The 13,752-nt window shown below is 39.8% G+C and overlaps 1 protein-coding gene across 1 annotated transcript in view; it reads right to left on the reverse strand.

Moving 5' to 3' along the window:
• The window catches only part of LOC115751677 (protein BONZAI 3-like), a 1,030,407-nt gene that overhangs the window by 975,585 nt on the left and 41,070 nt on the right, over nt 1-13,752 (reverse strand). The gene's annotated exons all lie outside the window — the stretch shown is intronic.

Consider the following 13,752-nt stretch of genomic DNA (forward strand, 5'->3'; position numbering starts at 1 on the left):
CTAAGAACTACCAAACAAGATGATTTTTATCGAAGAGAAACGGAAAACATGGAAACAGAATCTTGAAGCAAAAGCAAATGTCACATTTTCCTTCTCTTTCTTCCTGTCAAATTGCAGAGGGAAACAAACACAAAAGCAAAATAGCGTGAAATCAAATGAGGCAAGGATTGCAAGCGGTCTTGATGGTGATCACCGGCCACCACTTGTGTGATCTCTTTGGGAGGAGTTGTGATCTTTTGCGAGTGACAAGAGAGATGGTGAGGCCAAGCAAGACAAGACCAAACAACCTGTCCCGAGCAACCCTGCCACCGAAGTCGAAAAGAGCACCGAGAGCGACGTGGCTGCGGTTGTGGCCATGCTTACCTTGATGGTGGCGTGGCCACCACCACCGGTCACATCCCTTCCCCTCTTGCAGCTTCTAGTTTGTTTTACTTTTCCCTTTGATGAATCTTAATATAATTGGACTTTTTATTTTTTATAATAAAAAAAGACACGTCAATTTACATGAGCGTCATTTATCACCTCAATTGCCATGTAATTCATTTAGAGAAAAGGTGACCATTTTAATTGTCAATTAAGAGTGAGTGCTTTTTTGGAGGCATTTGAAAAGTGGGATCATTGTTGTCCCTTTAATATATATGTGCGTGTGTAAAAGCATGTGCTTCTTCTACGGACTCCACATTTTCATCTAAGGAATCTTCTCGTCCTAAATAGAAGAAAGCAAAGAAGCATATTCTTTCTCAACAAGTATTTTTGATTTAAAAAACATTGGGTACTTGACCTTTTAAAATTAGACTAATCCAGCCGAATGCATGCAAATCACCAAATTTATGAACATCGGGACTTGTCAAATACCTTTTGAAAGCATTCCTGTAGGAAGAGAAACAGGAAATTTCGTGTTTACGCTTCCTAGTGGTTGAACAAAGCCGCGGTGTAGGTCGGACTTGGAAAAAAAACCTTAATTTATCGAAACACTTTGTAAGCATTTGTAATGCCAATTCTCGGAGAAACGTTTCAGGGAGAGACGAGTGTTGCTATTACAAATTGGAACCCGTAGGGGGCAAACTGTATAGCATAGTGGAACTTTCGAAACAATTAATGCAATTGTCAACCTCCAGCGGTTGAAAAAAAATAGGTCTCAAATTGGTGAATTGCTAATAGAAGATTTGACCAGCACTTAGGTTGTTGGCCGAAAAAGAATCGTACTCATTTGACCGGGTGGACTCATTTGAGCGCGTGGTATGATCACTTTCCTTGAATTCAAAAACCACAAAAAAACAAAAAACAAAAGGTTTGAAAGTTGGCAATGCAAACCAATCTATGGCCCACCGAAGAGTTTGCTTTTGCTTTTGGCATTCGTAAATATATTTTGCAGCATTCCTCTATTGAGTGCATATAAGGTGAAAAAAATGCCCCATCAGATGTTTGGGATGACAAGAAGTATCTAATGATTCTCAAATAGGAGGATGGGAATGGTTGGCCCCGGTCTAATAGACTTGTAAGTGAGACAGAGAATATCTAGTGCACATGTGAAGCAGAGAATAAAAATAAAGAAAACCTGGCACTGATGTTTATAGTGAAGAGGATTGGAGAAATTTATAATTCATGAGACCACAAATTTTCAAAAACAGGTACATGTTTATTAGGAGGAAAAATTGTTCATGTACACCTGTCAAAATTGGATGGCATGATTACATCCTAAATAATCAAGGGTTATCAACCTCCTCTCCTCATAACTATGTTTTATATCTCAATAAATGCATCACATCAACTAGCTAATTCAAGAACTACCATCAACCATGTTAACAAGAATGGATATATACCTTTCTGACTCATCCGATTTACCAGAAACTAAAGGTTCTAAAACCTGATTTTATGAACAATTTTTTTGCAGCAAAGTCATGTCCTTGCTGTTCTATCCGTTTTTCCTAGTATCATTGCTATCAAATCGAGGAAGTTTGGTTAGCATGCGTTTGCATCAATAGAACCAAATTACGAACAAAGAGAGTGAATGTGAAGCAGGCCCTGATAGCACCCAAAAGGTAAATTATAATGACACACATACCAGGGGCGACTTCTCTGTAAGGATGCAAGAGGAACCGAGATTTTGCTGACTTGTCTGTGAATATGGATGAAGAGGAATGCAGGCCAAAACTAGTCCTGATGACACCAGAATATAAGCTGCAGCTGCACATATCGGCGCAACATAAAAACAAGTGGACTCAGTGGGCGAAGAAAACGGCAGTCAACGGAAAATTCATGGAAGAGAAAACGTAATGGAGGAAGATGTTTCGATACCTTCAGCTTCGACTTGAAACGACTTAAGAGGATGAAGGGATTCTCTGCTGAGTTCTTGCAATGGGGCAATGACAGAGAGAGAGAGAGAGAGAGGCAAACGCATGTAATTGCAAGCAGTTGATAGCTCTCATTTTTATGTTGAGCGCTAAAACTGTTCCTAACTTAGATGCTTAGCCCGAGTTATTGGCCAAGAAAGAATCGATACTTCTGTTAGATTCAAGGGTTTCATGATGAAAATGAACTACATAATCATCTCCTTACGCACTGCTTTTCTTAAGAGCTACGCAATCACCTCCTTGACTGGCAACTTTTTGCAAGCTTCATGTCGAATAGCAATTTGTCCAATTGGTTTCTTCAACTCAACCAAAAGGCAATATTCTCTAATGTCCTGGCTTTGTATAAATTAATGTGTGGTGTGGTCCACTAAAGTGTCGCGACCTAAAAATTAATTTAGGTTAATGAATTATTGGGTTAATTAGATGAATTAACTAACCTAATACAGACTCTCCCAAGCCCTACCAATTCGCAACTTAGGTTTGATTTTTAATTTAGGAGCCGCCACTAATCTTTTTTGGTAGATAGATTAGATACCTAAATAAAGTACGGGAGAATACTTTATTTTCTGCTAACCAGAGGTTTAGGGTTCGGGGACTTGGTTATGTTAATTTTTAATTAACACCCTTTCGGTACCAAATTTCATGAAAATGCCTTTTCCCGATTGATGATTTGTGATTTTGATTTCCCTTTTTTTATTTTCGAATTTTCCTTTTTTTTACTTTTTCGAATTTTTGAATTGAAGTAGATGAATTTGAACAAAATTAAACAACAATGCCCATAATATACCCTTAAATCCGATTTTCCGATAAATCTTCTCATTTCTGAAGATCCGGGCCGGAGCGAGATTTTATCCGCTACATCCTCGAAGATTCGAGCTAGTATGCGGATAAATATATAGAAATACAACGTCCCTTCTCGCCAAAGGGCAGAATACGAATTTCTATATTTAAATCACCATCCTATCCCATAAGATCATGGGCGTGGCGTGTGATTTAATTTTCCGACGGGACTAGGCACCAAGGAGCATACATTATAGGCAGTTTTGTTTAAAGATGTGCAAATATTTATTAAATTTTCGAAAATCCTTAGAGGATTCTAGAATTTTCAAGGAGATAAGCTCCTATCCACAAAGGATATCAACATCTTTTAGAAAAGTTATCTTAAGATTTTCAATGAATATCTTGATAATTATCCCAATTCAAAAAGATATGCTCGATATTTCTGAAAACCTTAAGTTTGATCGAAGATATACTTAAATTTTGAGAAAATACAAATATCTTATCGGATATGATCAAGATCAAGATTTCTCAAAATAAAACTACCACAAGATATGCCAGGAATTCTAAAAAGATAAGCATGACATCTCAAGATTTATTCAGAAACTTCAAACATGCATGATTAAGCAACAGTCTTTCTTGTAGATATGCTCGAATAATTCAAATAAATCAAATTAGGAAAACAAGATAATCTTAACATTCAAGGGATAGAATTTTACCTTATCTTGCGATTGCGATTTCCTAATTCGAACTTTGTTCAAAGATTGAACACCCAAATCGAAAAGGAGGCCAATCGGATTGCCAAATTTGAATCTCGGACAAGACGTGCAGATTGCGGCTCGAACGACGGGAGGAAGCTCACGGCTTCGGTAGTGCCTGGGGACAGACAGAGTGACTGGTTTACGTCGCTGCAAGAACTAGAAAGGCGATAGGACTCCACAATATGTTTCACTGACTCTCCCCATGCAGATTTTTTGGGAAGAAGATAACTTCCACCGTTACAATCAATCTCCAAGTTCCTCACCAACTTCCCACTCTTGTTGTGCCGTGAACTCTTCAGAACCTGTCAACAAAATTAAAGTAAAGGGAAACATCTTCGAGACAAGAATAATCATTGAAAAAAAAGCGGGAGACCATGAAGCCTTCGTGATTAAAGATCAAAGAAGAACAATTCTAAACCCACAGCCATATTGATCAGTTAAGTAACCAAGAGGGAACTACTGGACTGTTGATAACCACTTTTGACGATGATATAGATAACGTAAATTCATGGTTAAGAGGTAGTAAAATAAAATTTGGGAACCACGAGGGAAAGATCGACGTCGACGGTGGTGGACTCAGCGGCTGGATAGTGAACTGGCTGTGGTTCCTAGAGATGTTCATGGACGTCCAGCAGTAGACTCGCAATCAGGATAGGCCACGTGCATTATTGATGCGATGGACCATCCTCGAGAATTTGTAGAGTTCTTCGCCTACAAGTAGAAATTAAAATAAAATAAAGACGAGAGCACCTCGGCTACAAAACATGAACACCTTCCTTTCGTCTTCTCTCGTGTGTTCAAGCGTGGATGTCTTCGAAGTGGGAGGCCACGGTCTCTGGCCTACACAGGAGCTTCTCTTTGTGCGCGTCTTATTGAACCCCAAAGGAAAGTGACTGGTCAAAGTCTTCTCTTCTTCCAAACCTTTGTCCGTCCATGTGTAACCTGCCAGAAAGTCAGAAAATAAACTTGCTTTTTTGTCCCCTCCTCACCTCTCTTATCGTGGCTGTTCCGGAATTGATAGCGTGGACTTGATGAAGCAGGGCGGTGGAGAGTAAACAACAACAAAAAGAACAATCAAAGCTTCCCCCAACGTCCCCTACATGCATCCTCCTTTATCAAGTTTTTGGCACAATGAGACAAAGTCCCACCGTTTATCTTCCTTCTTCCCATATTATATTTCTTTTTCTCTTCAAGAACAGCCCCCGTTCGTGCTCTCTCTATTCTCCAATGGCGTGCTTTTGAGAATCGCCTGTGAACTTTTTTGCGCCGGCTTTCTTCTTGTGTTGCCTCTTCTCACCCTTTCCGTGTATTCAATAAAAGTGGCCTCTTGTATGCTCAGAACGATGAGCGACGCCTCTCCCTCCGTCACCAAAATCTGCCGTATGTGGAATTTTATTGGGCCCCCACTCAATGCAAACCCTACGTGTGTATTTATAATGGTGAGCTAGGGTTTACGTGTCATTTTCATTATTTGCAAAATTGTCCCTCAACTTGTGATAATCGCAATTTGATCCGGAGATAAAATATTCATCCATGAAGCCCTTTTTTTTTTTTTCAATTAATGGATAGTTTTAATTAAAAGGATTTTCCCAAATTAAACATTAAATGGGCTGATTTAAGCTCAAAATTATTTCAATAGCCTTGTTAATTTTCGGCACACACTCCTTCTTGACTGCCGAAAAATCCAAACTAAGCCTAGTCTAGTCCTCTGTCAAATTGAGCTCAATTGCTTTGCCTCTAGCTTGAATGTAGTGACATGCATGATCGACAAAAAGTAAATATGCAGTGCATGAGAAATTAATTTTTGTGAGAACTATGATAATTCTCATTTTATACTTAAATGAATGATTTACTAAAAATCGAAATTTAGGTGTCAACATAAAGATTTTTCTTTTTCGTTTTCGGTTCTTTGTTTTAGGCATAGCAAGTATGTGACATCCTGAATTCCGACCCATTTTAGAAGCTATGAATGAGTGAAATATCTCATAGATGTATTTCAGCTAGATCTCATTCGGAATTGATCCCTCTTAAGCGGACTAACTAAATGGGAATGGCTAGCTAGGAAAATCAAGTACGTGGATCTAAGAACTTGATCCTGGATTGACTCTTTGGCCATGAAAATTGTCGAGGGAATATTCTGGACCAATATAGGTCGATCCTAGAATAATTAAGGAACGATTTGGATAATACCCTACGCTTAGATCACGGGTGATTCCGTTTGACCTCGTATGGGTTCCGAATGTCCCTAAATTATTTTTTAATGATCATGTCCATCGGGACAAGTAATTGACCCTCGCAATTGAATGACAACCAAAGTCGCCATGGCTCGAGTAATTCTTAAACGTGATATTAATCACGGGTCGATACGCGTAACTCCTAAAAGCTGCCCGTTAGTTTGAGATGCGCTGAAATTTCAATTAATCAAGATTGATAGCGAATCGGGTTTCGAAATTAGACTTCGGACCTTCAAGGGTTTCGATAATTAAATTTTGGACGTTTTCTCATCCAGTGCATAATTTCTTCGTGGTTCGCCCAAAGGGTTCTGGAAAAATAAAATTTGGACTGGAAATGGGAAAAGACCCATTTGCCCTTGAAGAATACCCAATTTTGCACTTGGACTCAAGGGCATTTTGGTCAATGCACCCCTTGGCCGAAATTGGGGACTACTCTTTGGTGAGAAATTGCCATTCTACCCATCTTGACCTTGAAGACCCAAAATATCTAGCCCTATTATTATCCTAAGCCTTATTAATTAAACTTTTAGTCTTCTTCCCCATCAATTTTGCAAGACCACACTCTCTCTACCTCACTTTCTCTCTCAAGGCCGAAATTTCCCTCTCCCTCACCTCCATTGCTGAAAATTTTTCAAGCCCTCACCGGATTCCCCTAGGACCACCGGAGCTCGACTTCCACTGTGAGCCGCCTTGAACCGCCGGATCTTTGAGGGTTTTAGCCGATCAAAGGGAGCCGCCGGAGCCACCGGTTGGAACCAAGATCTTCTCCCATTTTCTCGTCGGAAAACTTGCTAGAATTGTGATAAGTTGGTCCCTAACCTTAGATTAGGTATCTAGGTTGCCAATAGACTATAGATTGAGTGATTTTGATGAAGAAATTGTTGGATTTGTACTTGGGTGGTGCTTTGGCCGAAAATGAAGATGAAGGGAGGAGAGAGAAATGTGTTCTTGCATGAATAGTGAAAATGCATGATTAGAATTGGATGGCTAGGATTTAATCTAGCTTATCATGCTTTAATCCGACGGCTTATACTGAAGCTTGCTTAGGAAGATTGATCCGACGGCCGAGATTATTTCCTGCTTAGTGAAGATTAATTGAGTGGTGGAGAATAATCGCACGTGAAGATATTTTAATCGAACGGCCACGATTAATCGCCATGTAAGTATAGTTCGATTAATTAGTATGCATTAAATGTACGTTACTGGAATTTTGATCGGACGGTGATTGTTAATTTCTATGTTAGTATATTTTCGATCGTGTGGCGTAGATTAATTTTTGTGGTGACAAAAATTAATCGTGTGGCCCGATTGATTGTTGGTCTTGTGTGACCTAATCGGGTGGTCCCGATTTATTAATTCTCTAACGTGAGTGAATCACGTGGTCCCGACCGAGTATTTGCCTAGTAAAAATTAATCGAGTGGTCTTGATTGGGTAATTGAGGAAAATTAGAAAGATCGTGTGGTCCCGATCTTTTGTTGGAGAAAAATTGAGAATCTCATGTGGTTCCGATCTGTCGTCGGAGGAAATTGGTGAGACCGAGTGGTCTCGATCTGCTAATCAGGAAATTTAGCAAGATCACATGGCGAAGGTTGATCGATTGGAAGGATTTAAGTGATCGTGTGATATCGGACGAGCGATCGAGGAATTTTGTTGTTATATGGTCTTAAGTGGAATAATTGAGAGGAAATGTGGAATTTTACCCTAAAGTGTTATTACGCGGAAGGATTAAAGTGATCGTGTAAGACCTTATTTAGCCTGAGGAGTTATGACGCGAGCTCTGTCATTATTATTCTACCATGAGGCGTTAAACGCGGGGTTCGGTGTACTATTTTATCCCGAGGCGTTAAACGCGAGATATTTAACCCGATGCGTTATTACGCGGGTTACAATGACCTGATGCATTATTACGCGGGTCTGTCCAGCTATAATATAGCATGATGCGTTAAACGCGGGCTCTGGACCAATATGGAATTTTATATGATAGCCTGATGCGTTAAACGCGGGCTCTGGATCAACGTGGAATATTTATAATGGCCCGAGACGTTATTGCGCGGGTCTATCCAGTTATAATATAGTCTGATGTGTTAAGCGCGGGCTCTGGACCAACGTGGAATTTTATAATATAGTCTAATGCGTTAAACGCGGGCTTTGGATCCACTTGGAATATTTATATTATGGCCTGATGCGTTAAACGCGGGCCCAGGAGCACGTGGAATATTTTATTGATAGTCTGAGGCGTGGAATGCCGATATGGGAGTAACGTAGAATATTTGTGAATGTGTGGAAATTTTTGGAGAAATAATGAAATATTCTGTATTTTATTTGTGGAATTTTTGACTGAAGAAGGATTTGTTGGAAATTGCTCACCTAGGACGTGTATGAAGGCACTAGAGCCCTAACCTAGGATTAGAGACTGGCTTACTGAGATTTTTTCTCACCCCATCGTGGAATTAACATTTTCAGGTCTTAGGTGATGGATCTTGTGATTGCCATAGAGTGACATCGGAAGCCATCTTTGGAAGGACTTGGATATTAAGCTCTACCCGGATGTAACCTCTTGTAGCCTTAAGAAATTGATAGTTTTGTATTGTCTGCTCTGACTATGCAGCCAGTTTGGTGAATACTAAGAGAGGTATCATCTTTCGTCCTAAGTCATCTCTGTTTATAATGAAAGGAGTTTTGCATTCGTTTCAGTATGTGCATTTCTTTTACATTAAGCCCGTAGTTTGATGGCCGGGGGATCCTAGGAGACTAAAGAGAGTGAAACGGCCTGGTGGGATGTTCGTGTGCTTGCTGGGTTCGGAGCGTGACAAAGTACATTTTGAAGGGTTTCTTTATTGAGTACACATATGAGGTGAAAAAGGTGCCAAGATGACATTTGGTTAAAAAGAAGTATTCAGTCATTCTCAAAAGAGGGGTGGTCACGTATCTATTAGCAATGCTAGGCCCCTGTTTAATAGGCTCACGCATGAGAAGAAGACTATATAGCTGCACATGTGAGGCGGGAAATGAAAGAAATTCTCACACTAGATATATTTGGGGTGAAAAGGACCAGAGCAATTATAGAAGGAAAGAGAGTCCACCAAAAAGAGTGGATCATTTGCTCGAGCCAAAATCGGATGGCACGATGACATTCTAAATAATCGGTGTTTTTCGACCTCCACTCCTCGTAATTATGTTATATATGCCTATAGATTGATGATATTAGTTGGGTAATTTAAGATCTTACTATTAGCCCTGTTACAAAAAATGGACATGTACCTTTTTGATTCATAAGATTTAACAGAAGATAAAGGTTTTAGACAACACACAGCTAACTTCTCCTGGAAACTCTTGGCCCAACAATTTTAACGTCTCCCCAGATACCTCCCGATCAAAGATACCATTTAGATTTCTTCTTCCTCACATGGAAAGGCAAAAGGCAAATAAACCCGAGTAATCCAAATTGGCTATTATGTATTTCTCAAATTAGCATGATTTCGAGTCATGATTACTTAATCGCCGTTTAACGTCCAAATTCTAACACGAGCGTTGCAATCATTTTGCTTTTCCAGAACTCCATGGACATTACAATGCGTAGATTCCGAGCCACCTAAAGCCAATAACTCCGGAAAAGTGTTGTCCTAGCCCACTTGAACATCAAAATGAAGAAAAGAGATGAGTATCTATCTTTGATATATTCCTTACTTCAGGACAAAACCAAAACTTTATCTGTAATGTAAGGCCACTCCCTATATTACTCCAAACGGTCTCCATTTCGGTATAATGCTGAGTTGGAGCTCTAGGAGGATTCACTAAAATGTGACATAGAACAAAGAATTGCAATCAGAAACATCGTTCATGTATAACAAGGAAAGGCCTTACACAGCACATGGCTTCGTACATATGATTTAGAGGAGAAAACCCAAAAAGAACCAAAGATAGAAAAAAGAATCAACATTAGCTATAATCCATAGAAGTGAATATCAAAAAGATATGAAATGATTAAAGTGATTGACATGCCTTTACAGATACGATGTACCACTTTCTGTAGATATCATATACATGAAAACTGAAAAGAGATAAGAACAAACAAACAAATGAGTTTACGTAATATAGTCAAGACAAAACAAAGATTAATAAGTTATACTCGGCTATACATGGAGAACTCACACAAAATTCTGGACAGTCTCGAAGTGATAAGCCTAAGAAATCGTTTCAAACCATGTGGGATCCAAACCATTTGATATAAACTTCTGTCCTCCCAAGTTCATGAAGCATCCCATCTCTTTTCCTCAAGTACACAATTGCCATTGGATCACCCTGCAAGAATCCATTGATGAAAGTTCAGAAACCTTTAAGCAAAGCTCGAATTTGGGGGAAAAAGAGAGAGGAGGAAACACGAACATGCAGAAATCTCCTGGAATCATTCATTTATGGTAATTATGAGCTACTTAGCTATTTCAGTTCAGGTTTCTCACATAGCCTGAAATTTCATCATGAGTACATATGCAAAGTCTTGAGATGAGCTGAAGTGCTATGACAGAAATTTTGGCAGACGATTTGTGTCACGACTCGAACCCTACGAACCGTCGACATCCCACCTGGCCTCGCTTGCGTACAGTTCTTCAGGATCCTCAGGCCAACAAAATTAAACAACACATGCGGAAGCAACAACAAAATCTCCGTACAGAAAACCAATAACACTACGATAACTTGGGATGGTAAAAACACACATATGTACATATATACATAGTTGTTACAAACTGTCAAACCTAAGGCTTCAGGGGCCACTATACAAGCCCGTGACCACCTATAACAAAAGACACGTGGTCGAAGCCCGCTACACTACCAAATTAAAGTACTCTACAAAAGTCGAGAGGCCAACTATCCTAAGCCTCAACCTCGCTATCTCAAGCGGCTACTCAGCATCCGAAAGCTCCACAACTTCTCCGGGCGTCTCGATCTCTAGGTCGCATCATTGCGGCAGAGGGTCTGAAAAACAACGAACCCACGACGGGGTGAGATAAAATCTCAGTAGGAAAATCTCTAACCCTAGATCAGGTCGCTAGTGCCTCCAGACACAATATAAGCAAGCAACAATTTCCAACAACTCTTTCTTTCTTACCCAAAAATTCCACAATTAAATTCCAGAAAATTTCATTCTTTCTCCGAAAATTCTTACACCTTCTCAAATATTCTACGTTACTCCCGTCTCGGCGTTCCACGCCTCAGTCCGACAATAAAATGTTCTACGTACTCTAGGGCCCGCGTTTAACGCATCAGGCCATAATATAAATGTCCACATTACTCCGAAAAATTCCACATGACTCCAAAAATTCCACGTTACTCCGAAAATATTCCACGGCACTCTAAAAATATTCCACATTACTCCGAAAGTATTCCACGCTACTCCAGAAATATTCCACGTTACTCCAAAATATTCCACGTTGCTCCAGAATATTCCACGTTACTCTGGAAATATCCCATGTTGCTCCAGAATATTCCACGTTACTCCGGAAATATTTCACGTTGCTCCAGAATATTCCACGTTACTCCAAAATATTCCACGTTACTCCACCGCCATCAAATAAGTTCATAACATTGAGCCTCGGACCTTTATGGAACACGGCTCTATATATATACCAGGGTCTCGGACACAAAGGAATACGACCCATAAATCTCGGTCTCGGACACATAAGAACATGACCGGATCAAGTCTCGGACAATTAGTCGAACACGACTCACTTTGGTCTCGGACGACTTAATTGAACACGACTTTCTTACTTTCTCGGTCTCGGACAATCGGACGAATACGGCTCACTTTGGCCTCGGACAACTTGATTGAATACGACCTTCTCATTTTCTCAGAATTGTTTGGGACCACGTGATTCACTCACGTTAGAGAATTAATAATTCGGGATCACCCGATTAATTCACGCTAACCCAAAGATTAATCTAGACTACCCGATCAATTTATACTACCATAGTATCCAATCCACGCCATGCGACTATATTATGCTAACGTAGCAATATATGAATAACGTGCAATTAAAATTATATTAACGTGGGAATTTATCAGGGCTGAACAATAATAATTTTCCAACATCCAAAATAATTATAATATAGTACTAAACTATAGTACCAATGCCACATTTATTTAGTACCATGGCATAACAACTTTATGTCACATAAAAGTAACCTTAGTTAATATATTAACTAACCATGGTTCAAAAATTAACTAGAGTCAAATACTAACCTAACCATGATTAAACAATAGCATAAAGTAACTCTAGTTAGGGCATAAAGTAACCATAGTTAAACTTTGACCACTATTATCTTCTTGACTTTACTATTCATGCAAGAACAAGCTTTCTCTCTCCTCCTCCATGGAATTTTCGGCCAGCCCCTCCTCAAGCTCAAATCCAACAATTTTCTTCATAAAAATTCACAATTCATGGTCTCTTAGCAACCTAACCACCTAATTTAGGTTTAGAAACAATCCTACCTCAAAACTCGTAAAAACTTCCGTTGAACGGTTGAGGAAAAGATCGAACCAAGCGGCGATTCCGGCGATCCTTGCACGGCCGGCGACTCGGCGACGATCTAGCGACTCCAAGCGCTCCAAAGCGACACCAAAGAAAGCTTGAAGAATTTTCGGTAATGGAGGGTGAGAGAAAGAGAGTTCAGCCAAGGGAGGGAGAGAGAGAGAGAGAGAAATGAGCTAGAGAGAGAGTGGGATTTCTTGGATAATGAAGAAGAAGAGGGCCAATATAATAATTAATATACGTTAATAATAATTAATTATGCCCACAAAGTCAAGAGAAAAAAATAATTTTCTCCCCACATTGACTAGTCAATCTCGGCCAAAAAGGGAAATGACCAAAATACCCTTCGTTCCAAGTGAAAAATAGGGTATTTTTCGAGGGCAAATGGGTCCTTTCCCATACCCAGTCCAAATTTATTTTTCCTGAACCTCTTTGGAGCGAACCGCGAAGGAATTTCACACAGAATGAGGAAACGTCCAAAATTTTTATTTATTGAAACCCCTAAAAGTCCGACGTCAAATTCTGAAGCTCGATTCACGATCAATCTCGATCAATAGAATTTTCAGCGTATCTCAAACTAACGGGCGGCTTTTAGGAGTTACGCGTATCGACCCGTGATTAAAATCACGTTTAAGAATTACTCAAGCCCTGGCGACCTTGGTTGTCATTCAATTGCGAGGGTCAATCACTAGTCCCGATAGACACGATCGTTAGAAAATAATTCAGGGACGTTCGGAACCCATACGAGATCGAACGGAATCACCCGTGATCCAAGCGTAGGGTATTACCCAAATCGTTCCTTAATTATTCTAGGATCGGCCTATATTGGTCCAAAATATTCCCTCGACAATTTTCATGGCCAAAGAGTCAGTCCGGAATCAAGTTCTTAGGTCCACGTACTTGATTTTCCTAACTAGCCATTCCCATTTGGTTAGTCTACTCGAGAGGGATCGGCTTCGAGTGAGATTCAGCTGAAATACATCGATGAGACTTTTCATTTATTCAGGGCTTCAAAACGAGCCGGATTACAGGATATCACAATTTGCCCGCATGTGAAGCACACAAGTCAAAAAGAAATTAGCACAACATACGCATGCG

This window comes from Rhodamnia argentea, chromosome 6, assembly GCF_020921035.1.
Source record: "Rhodamnia argentea isolate NSW1041297 chromosome 6, ASM2092103v1, whole genome shotgun sequence".
NCBI lineage: Eukaryota > Viridiplantae > Streptophyta > Magnoliopsida > Myrtales > Myrtaceae > Rhodamnia > Rhodamnia argentea.